This window comes from Solanum stenotomum, chromosome 7 (assembly GCF_019186545.1).
Source record: "Solanum stenotomum isolate F172 chromosome 7, ASM1918654v1, whole genome shotgun sequence".
Lineage (NCBI taxonomy): Eukaryota > Viridiplantae > Streptophyta > Magnoliopsida > Solanales > Solanaceae > Solanum > Solanum stenotomum.
This window is the reverse complement of record NC_064288.1, coordinates 8295257-8322529: the sequence shown is the minus strand read 5'-3', so window position 1 is coordinate 8322529 and position 27273 is coordinate 8295257. Positions and strand designations below refer to the sequence as shown.

The 27273-nt window shown below is 34.0% G+C and overlaps 1 pseudogene; it reads right to left on the bottom strand.

Moving 5' to 3' along the window:
* Positions 1–18463: 18463 nt before the first annotated feature.
* LOC125869615 (uncharacterized) lies at positions 18464–23947 on the bottom strand (annotated as a pseudogene).
* Between the last annotated feature and the right edge of the window lie 3326 nt (positions 23948–27273).

Sequence of the window (27273 nt, the reverse complement as noted above, 5' to 3'; positions counted from 1 at the left end):
GAATTTAAGAAAGTAAATACGTAGGATTTTTGAATTTTGTGGTCTTAAATTAAGATATGTCAAATGTACCAAAATGTTCTTTAATCTTGTGGTTTAAACATGTCACGTGAAAAGTTGGAACTAAATAGTTGTCAAAAAAAAGGAAAGAGATTTTTTTAAAAACAAATTAAAAAGAAAAATAGGACAAACAATTGAAACAGAGGTAGAATATTTCTACGGATGTGAGGTTTTTAAAATTTTAACTTTGGAGTTCCCACTTTGAAAGGGATATTTAGGTAATTTAACTTTTCAATCTACGAGTTTCTTGATTTTAACGTACTAATATCTGGACACGTATATCCCATAATAATTCTTATAAATTTATATTATTTAAAATAATAAACTATTATCTTGTACATATTTTAATAACATTTTCTTAAATTGAAAAAAAGTATCAATATATTGAAAAAGATAAAATCCCTCATATTTCTAGTCTTCTAGCACCTTTGTGCATGATATCTTTTCGTGTAGTTTCATCTACAAATACACCACCAACCATATTTGTATCATTTCTCAATATTTTAACAATGTAAAAGAAAATAATATAAAAAGATACATTTAAAGAAAATTTATAGAACTGAAAGGAAAGTACATCGAATTAAATATAAAAGTGAGAGAAAAAGAATGACAAATTGATATCATGTCAATCGTTCTAATGGTTTAAATTTCACAATGTCACTATAAATGAATAAAATTGTTAATGATAAAAATCTTGCAGTAGAGAAAGAAATCAAAAGTGTGAGACATCTGAAATAATCCTTCCGATTATTAGTCAATTCAATACAAGTGATCGATGAGATTATATATTTGGCATTTAGCTTATTGATTTCAAACTCTTCAAATTCTTTATGTTTTTATTATCTAATATTTAATTAATTAAATAATTTATAATATTTTTATTTAGAGTAAGGGTAAAATGGTGATTTAACTTTGCACTTTGGAGTAATCTATATATATATATATATATATATATATATATATATATATATTAATAAAGTTGAAAATGAACCCACTGATGTGGCATGCCTCATTGGCCTCTATTACTATTTATTTATTTTCTCATAATTTTGAATTTTTTCCTTATTTTCTTTCTTCAAACCTTAAAAAATATGAATTATTTCTTTCATTATTATTTGTATTTATTACATTATAATGGGTCATTAAAATGATCATAATTAAATGGGTCATTAAGCTACAATATGCCCTTTCGATTGCATAATAGTCTTAAGTTTTTCACTATTTAACTGTTTAATCTATTGCATCTACAAATCAAAAAATTAATTGTTCTTCTTGAGTAGATATCTTGATATGAGTAGTTCATGAGACAATATGAAGACTTTGAAGATAACACGGTAATAACCAAAAGAAAAGAAAGTAATTTGTGTTTATTTCCTCAGAAATTAGACATGAAAGTACATTCAAAAGCCAAATCTTTACTTTTTTTTCCCTAATTTCTTTTTGAAATTGCATTTTTTCTTACTTTTTCTCAATTTGATGCAATCTTAGTTATGATTATGACTCTTTAGTTTCGCAGTTTCATATTATGCTTGAAAATTTGTATTCCGCTATCTTTTTGTCTGCTCTCAGTATATGTGTATGGTAGAAGGTTGTGTAAATATATTATTTTATTTATTTTTAATTATTTAGTTTTAGTAGAATAGTCACTCATTTGGCAGTTAATTAAATTAAATTATCTATTATTTTTTGTATTTGATGAACTTTTTATAGCAAATTAAAAGAATTGTGAAAATTAAGACCATCTTCTGTTTTTTTCTTTGTATAATTTATTCAGCTATTGTTATGAGTTTTATTCAGTTATGGTATACTTAGAAAGGATGATTAAAGAAATAATATAGTTATGTCTATCTAATTTATGTAGTGTTGAATGTATTCCTCTCATTTTAAAAAACTATTTGGTATTTTATATTGTAGAGTTAAAAATGAAGATATTGTAAAACTTTGTAAAAATGATTACATTAACTTTTTAAGTTGTTATGTTTTTTTATGTTTACTATATTCATGTTTTAATTGACTTGAAGTATAATATGAAAACTATTGAATGGTGATCGATTTGTGGGAGTATATTTTTTCTTTCATTTTTTAATGAATAAGATCATAGGAATAATATTACATTATTTTATTTTTTCATATGTTCTCTCTATGATTTCTCTTTATTTTGTATATTATATAATAAATAAATATGTCAATTAACCATTCATTCATATTAATTAATGTAAAATTTAATGGCATTTAAATTTATCACTCCCATAACTTTTTATCCTCATAATCCCTAAAATAATTAATAGTCATATTCATGACAGTATTTGATATTTGATATTATAGTGTTATAAATTGAGAAAGCATAAGACATAGTAAAAAAATCACATTATTGCCTTTTTAAGTAATGTTTCCGGTGCTTATTATTTTCATGTTTTTGGCTGATTTGAAGAACAAAAGGAAGGGCTATTTGTTTGGTGAACGGCCTGTGGGGGTGGACGACGTCGACACGAACTCGAATAATTATGCATTAATTTCATTTTTTTCGTTTGTTTTTTAATGATTAAGGTCATAAGAATGATGTTGCATTATTTATTTATTTTGTACGTTCTCTTTATGATTTATCTTTATTTTATATTTTATATGAATTTTTTATTATCGTATGTTTGATATCTTATCGTCTTTTATAGCCGCACGAAGCGCGGACAAATTCACTAGTATATGAATATGAATGATGATGATGATATGATGTAACATAATAATAATAATAATAACAATAATAATAAACATAATAATAATAATAATAATAATAATAATAAACATAAAAATAATAATAATAAACATAATAAACATAATAATAATAATAATAATAATAATAATAATAATAATAATTAATAGATACCAACGATACATGATCACTGACCTGGCGGTGATCCGCCCAGTCATAGATCAAACAAGTCAATATCCTTAGAGGTAGTCCAACTACATAAGAATCGAAATACACAAGAATTTTAACATAGTTTCTCAGACTGCATGATTTAATTATTTTACCCAAGCAAAGGGCCTGTCAAGAAGCTAATACATACTTTTATTGAGCCCATGTGTCTGATAATTCTAACTGGGTATTAAGCACCCTACTTATCAAACTCAATTTCGGGCTAAAAACCACGACTCATCAGACGAAGTCATAAAAACAAAGCCAATAAAAGTAGCACTAGATCTGACTGTACCTCAATCTCAGAACTAAGTCGAGAAGCCATACTAAAATTCTTCTATATTTAAATAAAGCTTAGATCCGTTCATGGTCTATATAAAAGAGAAGTTAGTTATCCGGCATAGATATAAATTTTTAGCCGGACATAGTCACAGCTTTCAGATCGGAGATATAAAAAGATTTAAAATTAAAAGAAGAGAATTAAATTACCTTGTAACAATAGCCAACAGGGCCGATAAGAAATATCAACAACTTTATTTACTTCCGGCGAACCTCCGGCAAACCGAGAGCTTTACAAACTAAGAGAAACAAACAATTTAATGAAGAGAGAGTGTTTTTTTCGATGCCCTCCTTCCAACTACAAAAGATCTTATTTATAGAAGAAAAAGGGATCTATCTGCAGTGATCTACAGTGACCATGGGTCTCTTATCAATGGGTCCCAAATGTACAGTAACATTTTTTCTACTGTGGTTTAACAGTGTATCTACTGTTAATCAATAGTGGTCATCTTGTCTTTCTTTTTCAACTCCCTAAGTAAACCTTCTGCTTTAGACATCATATCTTATGTCATTGGTTTCGCCGATTCACAAGGCTGGGCCTCTTGAGCATCATTTGCGATATCATCACTTGTTTCACTTCTTATCGAAGTGTCTGATTTTTCATAGTGAGTGATATTGAGGAGTAGATTCCTCCTAATTTCATCCAAATACTCCTTTATCATTTCTTCCTTATTTCCATCTTGAATGGAAATTCTTCTGGCAATATGTTTGACGGAGTTGTCAGCAATTATTCCTTTGTGAGGAATAGTACCATAATCTTGGATTCTTTGAGAAATAGAGTCCAATAATTCTTGGCCATATAATAATTTAGTCATGGGATCCTTCTTCATTAATTTATCCCAGAAATTATTATAATAAATCCGATATAAGCATGAAATTTGTTCTTCAGTAAAACCTACTTCCGGGGTCCATTTATGGATCCATGGAATCGAGAATTCTATGAAGAAATAAATTTGTTCAATTTCTTCTATATAACAAACATGATCTGAGTGGTATAAATCATTAAGGTCTGGTGAAACCTTAACCCAGTTTTTGTATAACTTTAAAAATGGATCAGGTAAAATCTTTACCGTCGGTCCGTGGTATGACCACCAGTTCAAGAACCAGTTAGGAATTGGGTCAACAAATATCTTTGCACACACCTTGATAAACCAAGTATGTTTATGCCTTTCATTGTTATAATAAAGGACTTTATTGAAAGCGTTAATATAATTCCAATAAGTGAAATTGGTAGGGATTTTATTGAGGCTGATCTGCCTTTCTTTCATCGAGGATATACCCCAATCTTCAATTGATATAATCTGCTTTATGATCATTTTGGAGAAGTTATAAACATTCTCATTGGTGTTATAACCTGAGAAGTGCTGAAATTCAACACTACCTGTATTCGTTAAAATGGTCTCGTAATACGAGCGGGTTTTGTATGACTCTCCTGGGAAGTATAATCCATTAAGTAAATATCGCTGGAATATCTTCCAGGGTTCTTCTTTTCTCTGTATCTCAGAGTTTTCAATAAGAAATATCATTTCTTTCTTTACTACCCTTTCATAGGATCTAATATCATCAACCTCTTCTTTTGCCACCGATGCAAAAGTATTACTTTGCTTTTGAGATAAATATGCTCTCAGTTGGGCGTATAATGGATTATTTTCTGGAATATCATCCAGATGTATTGAAGAAGTAGATTCTTTTGAAGAGCTTGTTAGTTTTACCAAGCTCATTCCTCCCCTTTGTATAATAGGAGAGCTGGATGAGGATCCGTATGACGATCCTGATGTTTTTGAGGAGGATGATCTTCCCCTTCCGCGAGTATAACTGCCCCTTCTTCTAGCCTTGGTTACCCAAGGAGGATCCATCCTGCAAACATAACATTTAATTTTAATCATTTAAAAGGTCATAAACTTCAGAACAATAAAATCTTTCATATAACTCTTGTTCAATCATGTAATTGGCGACGATATCCATCACCATTCCGTCTATAATTCTCCATAAAATACGTTCATGTAAATCTCTATTAAGAGGAACTGCCTTCAAAATTGTAACCAAAGTAATATCAGTAAAGAAGTCAAGAAAACCCATTTTTTTAAGAAGAAAGATATTCTCTAGATAAGAAGTCTGGGAGGAAATTATCACTTCCCTTTTTATAATGAATTTCGAAATCAAAAAAGGCTAATTGTGCCTGCCACCTAGCAAATATTAATTTGGATGCATCATGTTTAAAATCTTTATCAAACATATATTTGACTGATTGAGCATCTGTTTTTATCACAAATTTCTGATTGTAAAGATCATCCTGAAATTTTAAAACACATTTAACGATAGTTAACATTTCATGAGCTACCGTTGCATATTTTTTCTGAGCATCGCTCCATTTTCCTGAACGAAACCGAATAAGGTATTCATTTTTATCATGCGGGTTAATATGTTTTAATATTCCACCACAACCTATATTGGACGCATCTGTCTCAACGATCTTTGGCCAAGCAGGATTAGCAAGGGTTAAACAAAGCAAAAATTTAACTCTTTCTTTAACAGTCTTTACAAGATTTGTGAGACTATTAGTCCAAGGCTTCTTATGATCTTTTTTTAGCCTATCGTATAACAGAGCTAAATCTCGAGACAAATTTTTGTAGAAGGGGGAAATGTAATTTAAACTTCCCAGAAACCGCTGCAATTGCGTCCTATCTGTAATAATATCAGGGAATTTTGATGCGAATTCAATAAATCACTGAATAAGAGTCATTTTTCCTTGATAAATCAAATGACCCAAAAATCTAACTTCTGTTTGAAAAAGACTCATTTTAGGTTTAGCTATGACCAAACCATTTTGAATAACTATTTTCTTAAAAATGTCTAGATGCTTAATATGCATTTCAAGAGTCTTTGAGTATACCAAAATATCATCAATATAAACTATGATGAAATCCAAATAAGGATTAAAAATAACATTCATAATCTTTTGAAATTCTGAGGGAGCATTTTTTAAACCAAAAGGCATTACATTCCATTCGTACTGTCCAAACGGAACATTAAATGCCGTTCTATAAGAATGGTTAAATATTTGGATTTGCCAATATCCAGATTTTAAATCAAATTTTGAAAAGTTATTAGCATCATATAGTCTTGATAATAAATCCCTTTTGTTTGGAATAGGATACCTAATCCATTTTAAAAATTTATTTAAAGGTTTATAATTAATTACTAACCTGGGAACACCTCGTTCTTTTTCTGCTGCGTTATTAACATAAAATGCAGTACAAGACTAGGGTGACTTGGAAGGTTTTATTAAACCCTTTTGCAATAAATTATTAATTTCCTTTTTGCAGAATTCGATCAATTCGGTATTCATCTGGCAAGGACGAGATTTGGTAGGAATATTTTCCTCAGAGAAATTATCTTCATATGGAAGAGTTACAATATGTTTTTTTCGATTCCTAAAAGCACTAGGATGATCAACACAAATATCAATGGTCATTTGTTCAGAAATGAGTTTAATCTTTTCCTGTATTTTAGTAGATTTCAAAGTATCGAATATATTCATACTACATATCTCAAGTTGTAAATAATCGACATGCTTTTGTTTCATTTCAATTAAAGCATTAATATCTCGAGAAATAGGTTCAGTGATAAAATTATAACTAATATCTTGATTTTTATAAGTAGTAGAAAATCCTTTAGCGTTTATATTAGTAAAAGGATAAATTGCATTTATAAACGGAGTTCCAAGAATAATGGGAGGATATAACTGATTTTTTACCGAGAAAAAGAATTGGGTAATACAAACTTTATTCTGACAAATACGAGTATTAGATAATTTATACTTTATATCTAAAGCATGACCAGATGCAGATTTAACCATATGAGTTGTTTTTTCAAAATATCTAGTAGGTACTAAACCTTCTTGAATGCAACTTACATCAGCGCCACTATCAATCATAGCAATGTTAGTTATAGAAAAAGCATTATCAATTAATATAGTACATTTAACATACCATTTATGAGCTGTAACAATTTGCATCATTCCTAAAAAAATATTTTGTTTCGGATCAATATTCAAAGTGTTGGCAAGAGTATTTTCTTCAGCAGTAGTTCATCAACCTTATTTTTTCCCTTGCTATTAGCAGACTCAATCTGAGTAAGACGGTGATCATGAATAATATGATTTTGTTTAATAAATTTAATTTCTTCATTCAAATGTTCAATTTCTTCTTTTAAATCATCAAAAGAGGTATCACGAATAATCATGGTTTGTTTAGAAGAGAGTCTATTATGAACTTCAGACAAGGAGTAAGGAGCAGAATAATTAAACTCATCTTTAACCTTTTTATTATTAGGTATACTAGTTGAAGAGCTAGTTTTACTAGCAGCCAATTGAATGATCTTTTCACGAAGAGTATTATCGGTAACTTATTTTAGAAGTTCTATCACATTGTCTGCAGTGATAGTGAACATATTCATGTCTTCGAACTGAGATTGCAGCTTGTAAAATTCATCATGTTCGCAGTGACAAATATCACTATGACATTTGCAAGCGTCATTCGAATCTTGATGAACCTTAGAAGACTCAGGTTGCTCATCCTCTGTTGCATAACTTGCTTCAGAATCATTATAATCTGATTCAGAACCAGAAGTATATAGAAAACTATAAATCTTCTCTTGAATATCATCATCAAGTTCTAGAGTCTTAAGCTTTTTCAGCTTACAATTTGGAGCTATATGCCCAAATTTTCCACATTTATAACACTTAATCTTATTAAGATTTCGCCTAGACCTATTCCTGATAAATCTATGAGATTTACGATGAGCCTAATAATAATAATAATAATTAATATATATATATATATATATATATATATATTTGATGTGAAGAATTTTGGCATAGATACATTCTCTCTTTTATGGATCAAGAAGATATTAAAAGTATTCGGTTAGAAGAGGTAGATATACCTCAAAACCTTGATTTGTTAAACAAATGGACTATTCCGAAAGTGAATATAAAAACTGTTTATGATTATGGTTGGTTTGATAAAATCTCAAATAAGCAGTTCATTAAAACAACTGAGCAGTCTTTGGCGTTAAACTCATCAGAACAAACTATTCGTTTATTAAATAAGCGTGATATTGAATTTTATAAATCTCAATATAAATTTTTGCATATTGGCATGGTTCAAATTGCTTTCAAGCCTTTGACTCTTAAAGGGTTACGAGAGACGTTCTAAGCTGCTCTTAGTGACGCAAGAAATCTTAATTTTTGACAGTATTTGATGGGTTTGATAGAATCTACAGTGGCCTATGGCCCAGTTTATTTTAATGCTCAGCCAAATTTGCAGTTATCTTTGACTGATTCTAATATCTTAGATGCTTTAACTTTGAATGTTAAGATGCATGGTTATAACTATGCAGCTGGTTCTGAATTAATCTGCTTGTCTTATAGAATCTATTATAAATTACTTGCTACTTTAAATCCTAGATGTAAGTTATATGATACATCTGATCAAACTATTTTGGTAGAAACTAATTTCGCCAGATCTAAGGTCACTAATAGAAGACCTATAAAATGGGAAGAAATTAATTTTCCTACTACTTGGATTCTAGATTCTGTTATACCCCCTGAACAACTGACAGATGCTGTCACCAATTCCGAATATTCTCATATTAGTCAAAATTCCGATGAAAAATTTGTATGTAGTTTGATGGAAAAAGTATTCCTTATAGTAGACATTCTTTTGCTTCTGATAGAAGACTGGCTATTCAACATATTTCTCCAATAGAACCTTGTTATGGTCCAGCTAGAAATTGAGCTGCTTCATTACATACTTTATCAACAGTTATATCTACAGAAAAACAAAAAATTAAAATTGATCCTTGGTTAAACATTGTTCAAACAAATGATAAATCATCTGATGATTCTGATAAAGATTTTCCTTCTGTATCCGAGATGAATTTTAATCTTAATGATACTTAATGATGAGAGAACATCAAATTGATTTTAGTCCAGGTTCACTGGCAAGAAAATATATTCAAAATGAATTTTTAAATGAAAAATGGAACCGGTTTAAAACTTTGTTTTTTGACACTTACAGTAAAGAAGATTTAAATAATATTTCTCAAGAATTTTATGAAACTTGTGCATTACATAATCATATTATGTTCTTTGTGCCTTGGTTTATAACCACTTATTTACCTTTATTCATCAACGTTCTTGAACGATCTTACAAAGATGAATCAGGTAATATTACTCAATCCATTTATCCTCCTCAAGCTCTGTTTATTTACCAAATAATACTGGTATCACTTTTACTGCTTTTCATAAATTTATTGATAATGAGGTGGCTGCAGTAAGTATTAATGAGATTAATCGACTTATTTCTCAAAATAATTATTTGGGTTTGTATGTCAAAGTCATTGGTGAACATATTTGTTCTCTAGATAAAAAGTTAGATAATCTAACTAATCTGATTATTCAAATTGATGACAAGTTAAAATCAGCGAAACAAGTCTCTGAACAGGCTTCTACGTCTAAACAGCCTGATGTCCCTATTCAAAGACCTCCTGAGATTCAGGATTTTAATCTTAGACCTCTTCATGAACTTGAAAGCCTTTTAGATAAAAAGTTTTCAGAATTTGGTGCAAGTGCGAAACCGATAAGCCTCGCTGAAGATTTTGCAGATGAAATGGAAGCCACTTTCGATTTCAAGACACAAGTGGAAATGGAAGTTAATAAACTTCATGGTTATCCAAAGAAGAATAGTGGTAATACGTATGCTAGAAAACCTAGTATGTAAACTTACTATTATCCCAGACCAACTTCTCAAGATGTTTTAATAGAGAAAATAGATTGGAATCAAACTAACACCTCTTATAGTGGAAGCGAGATTTATGAATGGAATCTCGATGGTTTGACTGATAGACAGTTAACTATTTTAGTTCATAGGATGCTTATGTATGCTACCATCTGCAAGAGCGTTAATAACACCGACATGACTATTTGCAAAATGATTATTGCAGGTTTTACGGGTCAATTAAGAGGTTGGTGGGATAATTATATGACCCTTGATGCAAAGGCAGCAGTCATAAACGCTAAGGTTACAGCCGAAGGAGTTGATAACCTAGGATTTGCTTTAGTTAAAAATAGAGAACACACTGTTTATACTTTAGTCTTGACCATCCTAAAACATTTTAGTGGTAGATTTACCAATCAATATGAAACCATTAGATCTTTACTAAATGGTCTTAGATGTAGACATTTAGGTGAGTTTAGATGGTATAAAGACACTTATTTAAGTCAGGTAATGGAACTTCCCGAAAATGGCTTAGAATTCTGGAAAGCCAAATTTATTGATAGTTTACCTTCTTTATTTGCAGAAAGAGTGAAAAAGACTCTTAGAGATCCACAAGGAATTATTCCCTATAATAATTTTACCAATGGAAAGCTTATTGGGGATTGTACGCAAGAAGGCATAAATTTGTGCAATGAGTTAAAACTCTCAAGACAGCTAAAGATGGATAAGCTTAGAGAAAAGTCACAATGGGAGATTTTTGTACTCAGTTCGATTTACCAGATGCTTCTAAAGGTACCAACCGAACAACTTCTAAATCCGAATCTCATAGATCTCATCATAAGAAAAGAAGATCTAAGAGAAGGACTAGAGAAGAAAGAGATGAGCGTAGGGCTCATCGTAAATCTCATACATTTACCAAGAATAGATCAAGGAGGGATCTTGATAAGATTAAGTGTTATAAATGTGGAAAATTTGGGCATATAGCTCCAAATTGTAAGCTAGAAAAGCTTAAGACTCTAGAACTCGATAATGATATTCAAGAGAAGATTTATAGTTTTCTATATACTTCTGGTTCCGAATCAGATTATGATAATTCTGAAGCAAGTTATGCAACAGAGGATGAGCAACTTGAGTCTTGTAAGGTTCATCAAGATTCGAATGATGCTTGCAAATGTCATGGTGATGTTTGTCACTGCGAACATGATGAATTCTACAAGCTGCAATCTCAGTTCAAAGACATGAATATGTTCACTATCACTGCAGACAATGTGATAGAACTTCTAAAAGAAGTTACCGATAATACTCTTCGTGAAAAAAACATTCAATTGGCTGATAGTAAAACTAGCTCTTCAACTAGTATTCTTAGTGATAAAAAGGTTAAAGATGAATTTAATTATTCTGCTCCTTACTCCTTGTCTGAAGTTCATAATAGACTCCCTTCTAAACAAACCATGGTTATTCGTGATACCTCTTTTGATGATTTAATAGGAGAAATTGAACATTTGAAAGAAGAAATTAAATTTCTTAAACAAAATAATATTATTTATGATCACCGTCTTACTCAGATTGAGTCTGCTAATTGCAAAGGAAAAAATAAGGTTGATGAATTTACTGCTGAAGAAAATACTCTTGCCAACACTTTGAATATTGATCCGATACAAAATATGTTTTTAGGAATGACGCAAATTGTTACAGCTCATAAATGGTATGTTAAATGTACTATATTAATTGATAATACTTTTTCTATAACTAACATTGCTATGATTGATAGTGGCGCATGTGAGTTGCATTCAAGAAGGTCTTCTACCTACTAAATATTTTGAAAAAACAACTCATATGATTAAATCTGCATCTGGTCATGCTTTAGATATAAAGTATAAATTATGTAATACTCGTATTTGCCAGAATAAAGTTTGTATTCCTCACTTCTTTTTGTTAGAAAAAAATCAGTTATACCCTCCTATTATTCTAGGAACTCCTTTTATAAGTGCAATTTATCCTTTTACCAATATAAATGCTAAAGGATTTTCTGCTACTTATAAAAATCAAGATATTAGATATACTTTTATCACCGAGCCTATTTCTAGATATATTTGTCACGCCCCAAGCTACCCCCGAGACAAGGACACGGGACCTAGGACCACAAGTGATCGCAAGCTAACCCTGTTGACATGATCATGATCATACTAAAGATAATAAACTGATGCGGAAGCTAAATCATAAATAAATCTGGAAAGATGGGGAATACCCACATATTATAGTTGAATATATCAAATCTGAGAGTTTAATACAAAAGAAATATCAAACTTAAAACACTAAGCTGAATCTAACTATGTCTGAAATAAGCCTCTAAACTGACTAGAAATGTTGGGATATGCCCCAACTAGGTCTAGCAAAACTGAAACTAAAGATTAAAAGCAATAAGGATAAACATGTCACTAGTCCTCGAAGAATGAGGACTCACCACTGATGCTGCTGAACTGAAGATCGGGAACCGATCTAAGAGTGATCTGGATGCTGAGAACCTGAACCTAAATCACGAGAAGATGTAGCGCATGTATGCGTCAGTACTTGAAAGGTACTGAGCATGCAAGATAGAGTAAAGCTGAAATAACATATAACTGAACAAAGCAATAAAGCAATGAAATAATCTGAACATGATATAGACACTGAATGCTGAGCTAACTGAATGCAATGACCAATTTATAACATGCTGAGACTAAATACTGAATATACTGATAAATGGTCAATGCAATAGAATCTGACTGAACTGTGGGAGCTACTAATAACCGACATAAAACCACATGAGCTAAATGTGGATTCCGATGTATACGCCCATCGAGAGGACCCAATATACCCTGCCAGAGGTATAGAGGCATGCTGGCGTGATCACTAAACTTATGTTGCCCACAGAGGGGACTTACACCTACGTGGCTCGTAGTTCTGGGACTATATGGGTACGCTGAAACCCTAGTCCAACTCGGTATTATACTACTCCCAATGAATAAGTGGTTAACTAGTTATGACTGAATTTCTGTAAATACTGGATACCTCGAAACTGAACATGCAAACTGAGAATGCAACAATTAATTTGATAATGATGCATTCATAAACTGAGGCATGTATAACTGAATATATTATGACTGAAATACTGAATAGCTTAAAATACTGACATGTAGATACTCATACTTGAAAACTCCTTTTTAGAAAACAATACTCTGATCATTGATGACTTGGGAAGTCATACTGCATAAACATTGATGGTATATCTAGATACCATACTATTCATACATTGATGACCTACTCAATTGTCATACTAATCATGTTTTAGAAGCTCTTTCTCAAACTCATCTTAACTTTCTCAAAAACACAGTTTAAAACTCAAGTGTTGTCTTAAAGAAAAGCTTCTCATGATTTATAACTCAAAATAGGGTTTATGCTGAAATATACTGATAATGTGGCATAAAACTGGAGCATGTATATCTGAATAACTGAAATATCTGACCTAGCATGTGTAATTCAAGAACTAATGAAATACATAGCTAGGGTTCTGAAATTTATGTAAGAAACTGAGCAATAACATGATAATCTGATTTGGAACATTTAAATAACTAATTCATGATGATCTGTTGAGATTCTAGAAACCCTAGGTCTGTTCATAATCATGGAATCAAGAATCTGACTGAATTCTAGGGACCTAATGGGCGAAAGGAACCCACTAGTGAAATCCCACATACCTGGTGACGAATTCCACGGAGAAATCTTTCGATTTCGGGGCTGGAACTGAAGGAACCTTGCTGCGTTCTTGAACTAGGGTTCTTGACCTTTTTCTCCTCTCTTGCTTCTAATTTTCTAAGTTTTGATTAATGAATTGACTTGGATAAGTTCTAGTTATGTTTCTAGGCTTAAACTGATTAAAACCTCATGATTTAGGGTTTAAACGACGTATCTAAGGGGTTAAACGAAATAGGAAAAGACCAAAAGACCCCTGAATTAACTGCTGTCGGAGTGATCTACGGATTGGACCTACGGGCCGTAGGTCAATCTACGGTCCGTAGATTGCGTCCGTAAGTCAAGCCTGTTCGACAGGCCTTCACTAAAACGGGCATAACTTTTTACTCGGAGGTCGGAATTTAGCAAACTCGGTGGCGTTGGAAAGATAATTCAATTATCTATCTAACCATAGGTCATGGGACACATAATTCATTTTGTACTAAAAGTTATGACCATCTGAAGTTGACCCATCAGAATTTTCAGCTAACTGGCTGCTAACCTTCGATCTACGGTCAGACCTACGGACCGTGGATCGAATGACGGTCCGTGCTGGTCAACCGTAGTTCGGGACTGAAGCTGGGCTTTTGGGGCATCGATCCACGGACACGAACTACGGTCCGTGACCTGACCTACGGACCGTAAGTCCGGCCGTGGGTCAACACTTAGCCAAATTTCTGAGCTGGTTTGGGGAGGGGTTGCAGTGGTGAACCACGGACCACCAGCACGGGCCGTGGTCTGACCTACGGTCCGTGGATGGTGACCGTAAGTTGCACCTGCAACTTCTCAAAATCTGCATTTTTGTCTATTTTGAATACGGGGTGTTACATTATCTCCCCCTTGGGACCATTCGTCCTCGAATGAAGACTAAACTAGCTGAAATGGAGGGAGAGGGCTGCAATCCCTACCACTGAACACTGAGAACTGAATTTCTGACTGAACTGAGTTCCAAGAACATGCAAATACGCTGAAAATGCAAGTACAACTAAAGGAACATGATTCTAAGACTGAATTTACGCATGAATGACTGAAAAACTGAAGAGGAACTATTACCTCAAGCTGGAATGGAATCGGAAGGAAAGAGGTGAGGATACTTGGACTTCATGGCTGCTTCTGCTTCCCAAGTAGCTCCCTCTACTGACTGACTCCTCCACAAAACCTTGACTGAAGCGACTTCTTTATTTCTCAACCTTCTAACCTGACGATCGAGAATCTCAACTGGTACATCCTCATAAGAAAGGCTATCTTTCACGGCCACACTCTCTAATGGCACTATGGATGCTGGATCACCCACACACTTCTTCAAAATAGAAATGTGAAAGACTGGATGCACTGCTGCTAAATCTGCTGGCAACTCTAACTCATAAGCCACTTTACCAATCCTTTTCAAGATCCGGTAAGGGCCTACATATCTGGGACTGAGCTTTCCTTTCTTGCCAAATCTCATCACTCCCTTCATGGGTGACACTTTCAGGAAAACCCAATCATCAACTTGGAACTCTAGTTCCCTTCTTCTCACATCTGCATAAGACTTCTGGCGACTCTGAGCAGTCTTAAGTCTATCTCTAATGAGTTGCACTTTCTCCATAGCATCAAGGACCGAATCTGGTCCTATCAAGGCTGCTTCACCTACTTCAAACCAACCAACTGGAGATCTACATCTACGCCCATACAATGCCTCATAAGGGGCCATCTGAATGCTGGAATGGTAGCTATTGTTGTAGGCGAACTCTATTAGAGGAAGGTGATCATCCCAACTACCCTTGAAGTCGATCACACAAGCTCTCAACATGTCCTCTAAGGTCTGAATGGTACGCTCTGCCTGACCATCCGTCTGTGGATGAAATGCTGTGCTAAGATTAACCTGAGTACCAAGACCTTTCTGAAATGACTTCCAGAAATGAGATGTAAACTGAGGACCTCTATCTGAGATGATAGACAAAGGAACTCCATGCAACCTCACAATCTCATTAATGTAAAGCTTGGCGTAATCCTCCGCCGAATCTGTAGTCTTGACCGCCAAAAAGCGAGAAGACTTAGTAACCCTATCAACAATCACCCAAATGGAGTCATGTTGTCTGCGAGTACGAGGTAAACCTGTGATGAAGTCCATGTTGATCACTTCCCACTTCCAAGTAGGAATGTCAATCTCTTGAGTCATACCTCCTGGTTTCTGATGTTCTACCTTTACTTGCTGGCAATTGGGGCACTTAGCCACAAAGTCTGCTATATCTCTTTTCATACCATTCCACCAATAGACTTCCCGTAGATCACGGTACATCTTAGTGGCGCCTGGATGAATAGAATATCTGGAATTGTGGGCTTCTGCGAGAATATGCTGTCTCAATTCACCCACATCAGGAACACACAATCTACCTTGATAGCGAAGTACACCATCTCCCCCTTGGGAGAAAACCTCCACTCTCTGATTGTGGACTGCACCCTTAAGTTCAAGCAAGATTGGATCACTGTCTTGCTTTTCCTTAACCTCTACTACCAAAGAAGATTCTGCCCCATTCTGAACCGTTACACCACTATCTGATATGCTCATAAGACGAACTCCTAGGCGAGCAAGTCTGTGAACATCCTTTGCTAGCTCTCTCCTTTCTTCCTCAACATGTGCTACACTACCCATGGATAGTCTGCTAAGGGCATCTGCTACTACATTCGCCTTACCCGGATGGTAATGCACGCTCATATCATAATCTTTGAGGAACTCAAGCCACCTTCTCTGGCGAAGATTCAACTCTTTCTGGGTGAACACATACTGAAGGCTCTTATGGTCTGTGAACACATCTACGTGAACACCATACAAGTAATGTCTCCAAATCTTAAGTGCAAACACCACTGCTGCTAGCTCGAGGTCATGAGTTGGATAATTCTTCTCATGTACCTTAAGCTGTCTAGAAGCATAAGCTATAACCTTACCTCGCTGCATCAACACACAACCTAGGCCGACTCTGGATGCATCACAATAGATCACATAACCATCTGAACCCTCTGGTAGAGTCAAGACAGGAGCTGTAGTCAACCTAGTTTTCAGTTCTGCAAAGCTTTTCTCACAATCATCTGACCATTGGAACTTAACCTTTTTCTGAGTTAACTTAGTCAATGGAGAGGCTATGGATGAAAATCCTTCCACAAACCGTCTGTAATAGCCCGCTAGACCCAAGAAACTTCTGATATCTGTAGCAGAGGTAGGTCTGGGCCATTGTTTCACTGCTTCTATCTTCTGGGAATCTACTCGAATTCCTTCACTAGACACAATATGCCCAAGGAAGGCAACTGATTGTAACCAAAACTCACACTTGTTAAATTTTGCAAATAACTGGCGATCTTTGAGAGTTTGCAGAACAACTCTCAAATGACTCGCATGTTCTTCCTCATTCCTAGAGTAAATGAGGATATCATCAATAAAGACGATAACGAACAAGTCCAAGTACTGCTTGAACACTCTGTTCATCAAATCCATGAAAGCTGCAGGAGCATTGGTTAGTCCAAATGACATAACTACAAATTCGTAATGACCATACCGAGTTCTGAAGGCTGTCTTCGGAATGTCACTATCTCTGACTCTAAGCTGATGATAACCTGATCTGAGGTCTATCTTTGAGAAATGACTAGCACCCTGAAGTTGGTCAAACAAGTCATCAATCCTGGGGATGGGATACTTATTCTTGATTGTGACCTTGTTCAACTGCCTATAGTCAATGCACATTCTGAGAGAACCATCTTTCTTCTTCACGAACAACACTGGTGCACCCCATGGCGAAATACTAGGTCTGATGAAGCCCTTATCTAGAAGGTCTTTCAACTGCTCTTTCAATTCCTTAAGCTCAGCTGGAGCCATTCTATAAGAAGGGATAGAGATAGGCTGGGTATCTGGAAGGAGATCAATTCCAAAGTCTATTTCCCTTTCGGGAGGAACTCCAGGAAGATCTTCTGGGAATACTTCTGGAAACTCATTAGCCACTGGAATTGACTCAAGAGTTGGGGTTTCGGAACTAGAATCCTTAACCCAAACTAGATGATAGAGATAACCCTTAGAGATCATCTTTCTGGCCTTAAGGTAAGAAATGAATCGACCCATAGGCGCTAAGCTACTACTCTTCCATTCTAGAATTGGTTCGTCTGGAAACTGAAAACGAACAATCCTAGTTCTACAATCAACTGAGGCATAACATGAATGTAACCAATCCATGCCTAGAATGACATCAAAGTCTACCATTTCTAACTCTACAAGATCTGCTGAGGTGACTTTTTGAGAGACTGTGACAGGGCAATTTCTGTATACCCGTCTAGCTATAACTGGGTCACCGACTGGAGTAGAGACTGAGAAGGGTTCTGGAAGAGTTTCTGGGCTAACACTGAATTGGACTGCTATGAAATGAGTCATAAAAGATAAAGTAGCCCCTGAATCTTTCCGTTGAGTGTACCTTATGTGGGCCACATCCTTAAACTGGTAGGATGCCAACTCAACCCTACCATTATCAGTCACTTGCATCACTCCAAAGATTTTCTTAACCTCATCAATGAAGTTTTGTGGGTCTTCACCAACTTGTGACCCTAAAACTCAGGTGGATTCATCCTTATAAAAATCTCAAACTCTAGCTGCCACTGATTCATCATTTCTATTAATAGGAATTGGAACCTGTTGATTGTTGTTGTTGGTCATATCTGAGCCAAAAGCTGAATTGGCATTCCGAAACTCTACATTCCGAAACTTCCTGATCTGGGGCTAGAGGAACTGCGTTAGCATTGCGTGCATTAGAATTCCTTGCCTAAGCTCTATGAGGAGGCATGATCTTAAGCGCATAACGATGGATTAGAAAGGAGATCATACCAACGCACGATAAGAATATCAAGAAAGTGAAGTTTTCCTAAAACACTTCATAGCCTCCCTCTCATTAGATGTGGTGCACTTCACACCCATGAAAAGGACTCTACTTAGTGTGGATTTTCAGACATCCTAGGACTCTTAAACCTAATGCTTTGATACCAAGTTTGTCAAGCCCCGAGCTACCCTCGAGACACGGACACGGGACCTAGGACCACAAGTGATGCCAAGCTAACCCTGCTGACATTATCATGAGCATACTAAAGATAATAAACTGATGCGGAAGCTAAATCATAAATAAATCTGAAAAGATGGGGAATACCCATATACTATAGCTGAATATATCATATTTGAGAGTTTAATACAAAAGAAATATCAAACTCAAAACACTAAGCTGAATCTAACTATGTCTGAAATAAGCCTCTAAACTGACTAGAAATGTTGGGTCATTCCCCAACTAGGTCTAGCAAAACTGAAACTAAAGACTAAAAGCAGTAAGGATAAACATGTTACTAGTCCTCGAAGAATGAGGACTCACCACTGATGCTGCTGAACTGAAGATCGGGAACCGATCTAAGCGTGATCTGGATGCTGAGAACCTGAACCTACATCACGAGAAGATGTAGTGCACGTATGCGTCAGTACTTGAAAGGTACTGAGCATGCAAGATAGAGTAAAGCTGAAATAACATATAACTGAACAAAGCAATAAAGCAATGAAATAATCTGAACATGATATAGATACTGAATGCTGAGCTAACTGAATGCAATGACTAATTTATAACATGCTGAGACTAAATACTGAATATACTGATAAATGGTCAATGCAATAGAATCTGACTGAACTGTGGGAGCTACTAATAACCGACATAAAACCACATGAGCTAAATGTGGATTCCGATGTATACGCCCATCGAGAGGACCCAATATACCCTGCCAGAGGTATAGAGGCATGCTGGCGTGATCACTAAACTTATGTTGCCCACAGAGGGGACTTACACCTACGTGGCTCGTAGTTCTGGGACTATATGGGTACGCTGAAACCCTAGTCCAACTCGGTATTATACTACTCCCAATGAATAAGTGGTTAACTAGTTATGACTGAATTTCTGTAAATACTGGATACCTCGAAACTGAACATGCAAACTGAGAATGCAACAATTAATTTGATAATGATGCATTCATAAACTGAGGCATGTATAACTGAATATATTATGACTGAAATACTGAATAGCTTAAAATACTGACATGTAGATACTCATACTTGAAAACTCCTTTTTAGAAAACAATACTCTGATCATTGATGACTTGGGAAGTCATACTGCATAAACATTGATGGTATATCTAGATACCATACTATTCATACATTGGTGACCTACTCAATTGTCATACTAATCATGTTTTAGAAGCTCTTTCTCAAACTCATCTTAACTTTCTCAAAAACTCAGTTTAAAACTCAAGTGTTGTCTTAAAAAAAAGCTTCTCAAGATTTATAACTCAAAATAGGGTGTATACTGAAATACACTGATAATGTGGCATAAAACTGGAGCATATATATCTGAATAACTGAAATATCTGACCTAGCATGTGTAATTCAAGAACTAATGAAATACATAGTTAGGGTTCTGAAATTTATGTAAGAAACTGGGCAATAACATGATAATCTGATTTGGAACCTTTAAATAACTAATGCATGATGATCTGTCGAAATTCTAGAAACCCTAGGTCTGTTCATAAACATGGAATCAAGAATCTGACTGAATTCTAGGGACCTAATGGGCGAAAGGAACCCACTAGTAAAATCCCATATACCTGGTGACGAATTCCACGGAGAAATCCTTTGATTTCGGGGCTGGAACTGATGGAACCTTGCTGCGTTCTTGAACTAGGGTTCTTGACCTTTTTCCCCTCTCTTGATTCTAATTTTCTAAGATTTTGATTTATGAATTGACTTGGATAAGTTCTAGTTATGTTTCTAAGCTTAAACTGATTAAAACCTCATGATTTAGGGTTTAAACAACGTATCTAAAGGGTTAAACGAAATAGGAAAAGACCAAAAGAACCATGAATTAACTGCTGTCGGAGTGACTGACGGAATGGACCTACGGTCCGTCAATCAATCGACGGTTTGTCGATTGGGTCCGTAGGTCGAGTCTGCCTGACAGGGCTTCACTAAAATGGGCATAACTTTTTACTCGAAGGTCAGAATTTAGCAAAATTGGTGGCGTTGGAAAGATAATTAAATTATCTATCTAACCATAGGTCATGGAACAGATAAATCATTTTGTTCTAAGAGTTATGACCGTCTGAAGTTGACCCATCAATATTTTTCAGCTAACTGGCTGCTGACCCTCATCTACGGTCAGACCTACGAATCGTGGATCGAATGACGGTCTGTGCTGGTCGACCATAGTTTGTGTCAGAGGCTGGGTAAGGGAAGTCTCGATCCACGGACACAGACCACAGACCGTGGTCTGATCTACGGACCGTGGGTCTGTCCGTGAGTCGGGACTTAGCCAAATTTTCTGTCTGAGTTCTGGGGAAGTTTTCTGTCACGAACCATGGACTTGCAGGACGGACCGTGAGTCCATCTACGGTCCGTGGATGGTGTCCGTGAGTGCCACCTGTAACATCAGAAATCTGAAATCTCTATTTTTGGATACGGGGTGTTACAATATTGATGCTCTAATTGAAATGAAACAAAAGCATGTAGATTATTTACAACTTGAGATATTTAGTATGAATATATTCGATACTTTAAAATCTGCTAAAGTAAAGGAAAAGATTAAACTTATTTCTGAAAAAATGGCCATTGATATTTGTACTGATCATCCTAGTTCTTTTAGGAATTGGAAAAAGCATATTGTAACTCTTCCATATGAAGATGATTTCTCTGAGGAAAATATTCCTACCAAATCACGTTATTGTCAGATGAATACTGAATTGGTTGAATTTTGCAAAAAGGAAATTGATAATTTATTACAAAAAAATGGTTTGATAAAGCCTGAATTGTCTTTCAGTCATTGAGGAAATACCCAATCTTCATTTTGAATGACGTGTTTTATAATCATTTTAGAGAAGTTATAAACATTCTCACTTGTATTATATCCTGAAAAATGTTGAAATTCAACACCTGTGCTTATCAGCAGAGTCTCATAATATTTTCGCGTTTTGTATGACTCACTCGGGAAATAAATCCCATTTACTAAATACCTCTGGAATATCTTCCAAGGTTCTTCTTTTCTCTGTATTTCAGAGTTTTCTAAGAGAAATATCATTTCTCTTTTCTCTACCTTTTCATATTTTTTGATATCATCGGCTTCTTCTTTGGTAATTGAAGCAAAAGAATCACCTTGCTTTTGAGTTAGAAACTCCTGTAGTTTAGCAAATAATGGATCACTTTATGGAATATCTTCCAGATGTATTGATGATGAAGCTTTTTCTTGTGCTCTAGAGTTTAAGTTATATAAAATCATTCCTCCTTTTTGTATAATTGGAGTACTAGATGATGAAGATTCGTATGATGATCTTGATGAACTTGGGGATGATCTTCCCCTTCCGCGAGTATAACTGCCTTTTCCTCTAGCCTTGGTTATCCAAGGAGGATCCATCCTGCAAATATAACATTTAGTTTTAATCATTCAAGAGGTTATATTTTTAATCATTCAAGAGGTTATAAACTTCATCACAATAAAATCTTTCATAAAGTTCTTGTTCAATCATGTAATCATTGACGATATCTATCACCATTCCGTCTATAATTTTCCATAATATAAGTTCCTTTAAATCTCTATTAAGAGGAACTGCCTTCAAAATCGTAACCAAATCTTCATCAGGAAAGAAGTCAAGAAAACTCATCAGAAGAAAGATATTCTCTTGATAAGAAATCTGGGAGGGAATTATCACTCCCTTTTTATACTGAATTTCGAAATCAAAAGGGGCTAATTGTGTCTGCCACCTAGCAAATATTAACTTAGACGCATCATGTTTAAAATCTTTATCAAACATATACTTGACTAACTGAGCATAAGTTTTTATCAAGAATTTTTTATTATATAAATCATCTTGAAATTTTAATACGCACTTAACGATAGTTAACATTTCATGAGCTACCGTCGCATATTTTTTCTGAGCATCGCTCTATTTTCCTGAATGAAATCGAATAAGATATTCATTTTTATCATGTGAATTAATTTGTTTCAATATACCTCCATACCCAATGTTAAACACATCCGTCTCAACAATCTTTAGCCAAGCAGGATTAGCAAGGGTTAAACAAGGTAAAGATTTAACTCTTTCTTTAATAGTCTTTACAAGATCTGTGAGACTATTAATCCAAGGCTTTTTATGATCCTTTTTTAGCCTGTCATATAACTGAGCTAAATCTCGAGACAATTTTTTGTAGAATGGGAAAATGTAGTTTAAACTTCCTAGAAACCGCTGCAATTGCGTCCTATCTGTAATAATATCAGGAAATTTCGATGCGAATTCAATAGATTGCTGAATATGAGTCATTTTTCCTTGACAAATCAAATGACCCAAAATCTAACTTCTGTTTGAAAAAGACTCATTTTAGGTTTAGATATGACCAAACCATTTTGAATAACTATTTTTTTAAAAATGTCTAAATGCTTAATATGCATTTCAAGAGTCTTTGAGTATACCAAAATATCATCAATATAAACTATGATGAAATCCAAATATAGATTAAAAATAGCATTCATAATCTTTTGAAATTCTGAGGGAGCATTTTTTAACCCAAAAGGCATTACATTCCATTTGTACTGTCCAAACGGAACATTAAATGTCGTTCTATATGAATGATCTCTAAATATTTGGATTTGCCAATATCCAAATTTTAAATCAAATTTTGAAAAGATATTAGCATTATATAATCTGGTTAATAAATCTCTTTTATTCGGAATAGGATATCTAATCCATTTAAAAAATTTATTTAAAGATTTATAATTTATAACTAACCTGGGAACACCTCGTTCTTTTTCTGCTGCGTTATTAACATAAAAGCAGTACACGACCATGGTGATTTGGAAGGCTTTATCAAACCTTTTTGTAATAAATTATCAATTTCCTTTTTGTAGAATTCAACCAATTCGGTATTCATTTGACAAGGACGTGATTTGGTAGGGATATTTTCCTCAGAGAAATCATCTTCATATGGAAGAGTTACAGTATGCTTTTTCCAATTCCAAAAAGCACTAGGATGATCAGTACAAATATCAATGGCCATTTTTTCAGAAATGAGTTTAATCTTTTCCTGTACTTTAGCAGATTTTAAAGTATCAAATATATTCATACTAAATATCTCAAGTTGTGAATAATCTACATGCTTTTGTTTCATTTCAATTAGAGCATTAATATCTCTAGAAATAGGCTCGGTGATAAACGTATAACTAATATCTTGATTTTTATAAGTAGCAAAAAATCCTTTAGCATTTATATTAGTAAAAGGATAAATTGCATTTATAAAAGGAGTTCCTAGAATAATAGGAGGGTATAACTGATTTTTTACTAAGAAAAAAAAGTGAGGAATACAAACTTTATTTTGGCAAATACGAGTATTAGATAATTTATACTTTATATCTAAAGCACGACCAGATGCAGATTTAACCATATGAGTTGTTTTTTCAAAATATTTAGTAGGTACAAGACCTTCTTGAATGCAACTCACATGCGCCACTATCAATCATAGCAATGTTAGTTATAGAAAGAGTATTATCAATTAATATAGTACATTTAACATACCATTTATGAGCTGTAACAATTTGCATCATTCCTAAAAACATATTTTGTTTCGGATCAATATTCAAAGTGTTGGCAAGAGTATTTTCTTCAGCAGTAGATTCATCAACCTTATTTTTTCCTTTGCTATTAGCAGACTCAATCTGAGTAGGACGGTGATCATAAATAATATGATTTTGTTTAAGAAATTTAATTTCTTCCTTCAAATGTTCAATTTCTCCTTTTAAATCATCAAAAGAGGTATCACGAATAACCATGGTTTGTTTAGAAGAGAGTCTATTATGAACTTCAGACAAGGAGTAAGGAGCAGAATAATTAAATTCATCTTTAACCTTTTTATCACTAGGAATACTAGTTGAAGAGCTAGTTTTATTATTAGCCAATTGAATGATCTTTTCACGAAGAGTATTATTGGTAACTTCTTTTAGAAGTTCTATCACATTGTCTGCAGTGATAGTGAACATGTTCATGTCTTCGAACTGAGATTGCAGCTTGTAGAATTCATCATGTTCGCAGTGACAGACATTACCATGACATTTGCAAGCATCATTCGAATCTTGATGAACCTTAGAAGACTCAGATTGCTCATCCTCTGTTGCATAACTTGCTTCAGAATCATCATAATCTGATTCGGAACCAGAAGTATATAGAAAACTATAAATCTTCTCTTGAACATCATCATCGAGTTCTAGAGTCTTAAGATTTTCTAGCTTACAATTTGGAGTTATATGCCCAAATTTTCCACATTTATAACACTTAATCTTATCAAGATCCCGCCTTGATCTATTCTTGGTAAATCTATGAGATTTACGATGAGCCCTACGCTCATCTCTTTCTTCTCTAGTCCTTCTCTTAGATCTTCTTTTCTTATGATGAGATCTATGAGATTCTGATTTAGAAGTTTCTCGGTTGGTACCTTTAGAAGCATCTGGTAAACCGAACTGAGTAAACAAATCTCCCAATTGAGACTTTTCTCTAAGCTTATCCATCCTTAGCTGTCTTGAGAGTTTTAACTCATTGCACAAATTTATGCCTTCTTGCGTACAAGCCCCAATAAGCTTTCCATAGGTCTTGTGGATCTCTAAGAGTCTTTTTCACTCTTTCTGCTAATAAAGAAGTTAAACCATCAATAAATTTGGCTTTCCAGAATTCTAAGCCATTTTCGGGAAGTTCCATTACCCGACTTAAATAAGTGTCTTTATACCATCTAAACTCACCTAAATGTTTACATCTAAGACCATTTAGTAAAGATCTAATGGTTTCATATTGATTGGTAAATCTACCACTAAAATGTTCTAGGATGGTCAAGATTAAAGTATAAACAACGTCTTTTCTATTTTTAACTAAAGAAAATCCTAGGTTATCAACTCCTTCGGCTGTAGCCTTAGCGTTTATGACTGCTGCCTTTGCATCAAGGGTCATATAATTATCCCACCAACCTCTTAATTGACCCGTAAAACCTGCAATAATCATTTTGTAAATAGTCCTGTCGGTGTTATTAACACTCTTGCAGATGGTAGCATACATAAGTATCCTATGAACTAAAATATTTAACTGTATCTATCAGTCAAACCATCGAGATTCCATTCATAAATCTCGCTTCCACTATAAGAGGTGTCAGTTTGATTCCAATCTCTTTCCTCTATTCAAACATCTTGAGGAGTTGGTCTGGAATAATAGTAAGTTTGCATACTAGGTTTTCTAGCATACGTATTACCACTATTCTTCTTTGGATAACCATGACGTTTATTAACTTCCATTTCCACTTGCGTCTTGAAATGGAAAGTGGCTTCCATTTCATCTGCAAAATCTTCAGCGAGGCTTATCGGTTTCGCACTTGCACCAAATTCTGAAAACTTTTTATCTAAAAGGCTTTCAAGATCATGAAGAGGTTCTAAGAATAAAATCCTGAATCTCAGGAGGTCTTTGAATATGGACATCATGCTGTTTGGACGTAGAAGCCTGTTCAGAGACTTGTTTCGCTGATTTTAACTTGTCATCAATTTGAATAATCAGATTAGTTAGATTATCTAACTTCTTATCTAGAGAACAAATATGTTCACCAATGACTTTAACATACAAACCCAAATAATTATTTTGAGAAATAAGTCGATTAATCTCATTAATACTTACTGCAGCCACCTCATTATCAATAAATTTATGAAAAGCAGTAAAAGTGATACCAATATTATTTGGTAAAATAAACGGAGCTTGAGGAGGATAAATGGATTGAATAATAATAATAATAATAATAATAATAATAATAAATTATTATATTGTATGAATTGTTTATCCGGTGAGTATTAATAATAATACTTAATTTATTGTGCGATATATAACGCAAAAATTATTGTGCGATAAATAATTATGCATGATTGTCATGTAAATTGTATAATTTAAAGACATTTTATCCGTAGGTTATCTACGTGTTGCAGCATCTATTTTACTTCATATTTTATCATGTAATAACTAACAATATAGTATGTATGTCGAGTTTAAATACCGAATAATAAATATTTCATCTGTTATGCAAATAACACATAGTACTTTGTAGTAATGTGACAACTTATATAATAGGTGAAACGATATTTGACTAAAAGCCTATACGTTTAGTACATTATCGCATCACATCTTGATCATATTTGTGAGGTTTATATCATTACATTGAATGTTTTAAGCTCATTACCTATCTTTTACGTGGGACATACTATTTTTGAATCTGAAGTTAAAAGAGCCACTTTTTTCCCTCAAAAATGCAAAATGGGCCCCTTGTTTTGCTATTTAACCAAAATGGACAAATCACTCGATCTTGAG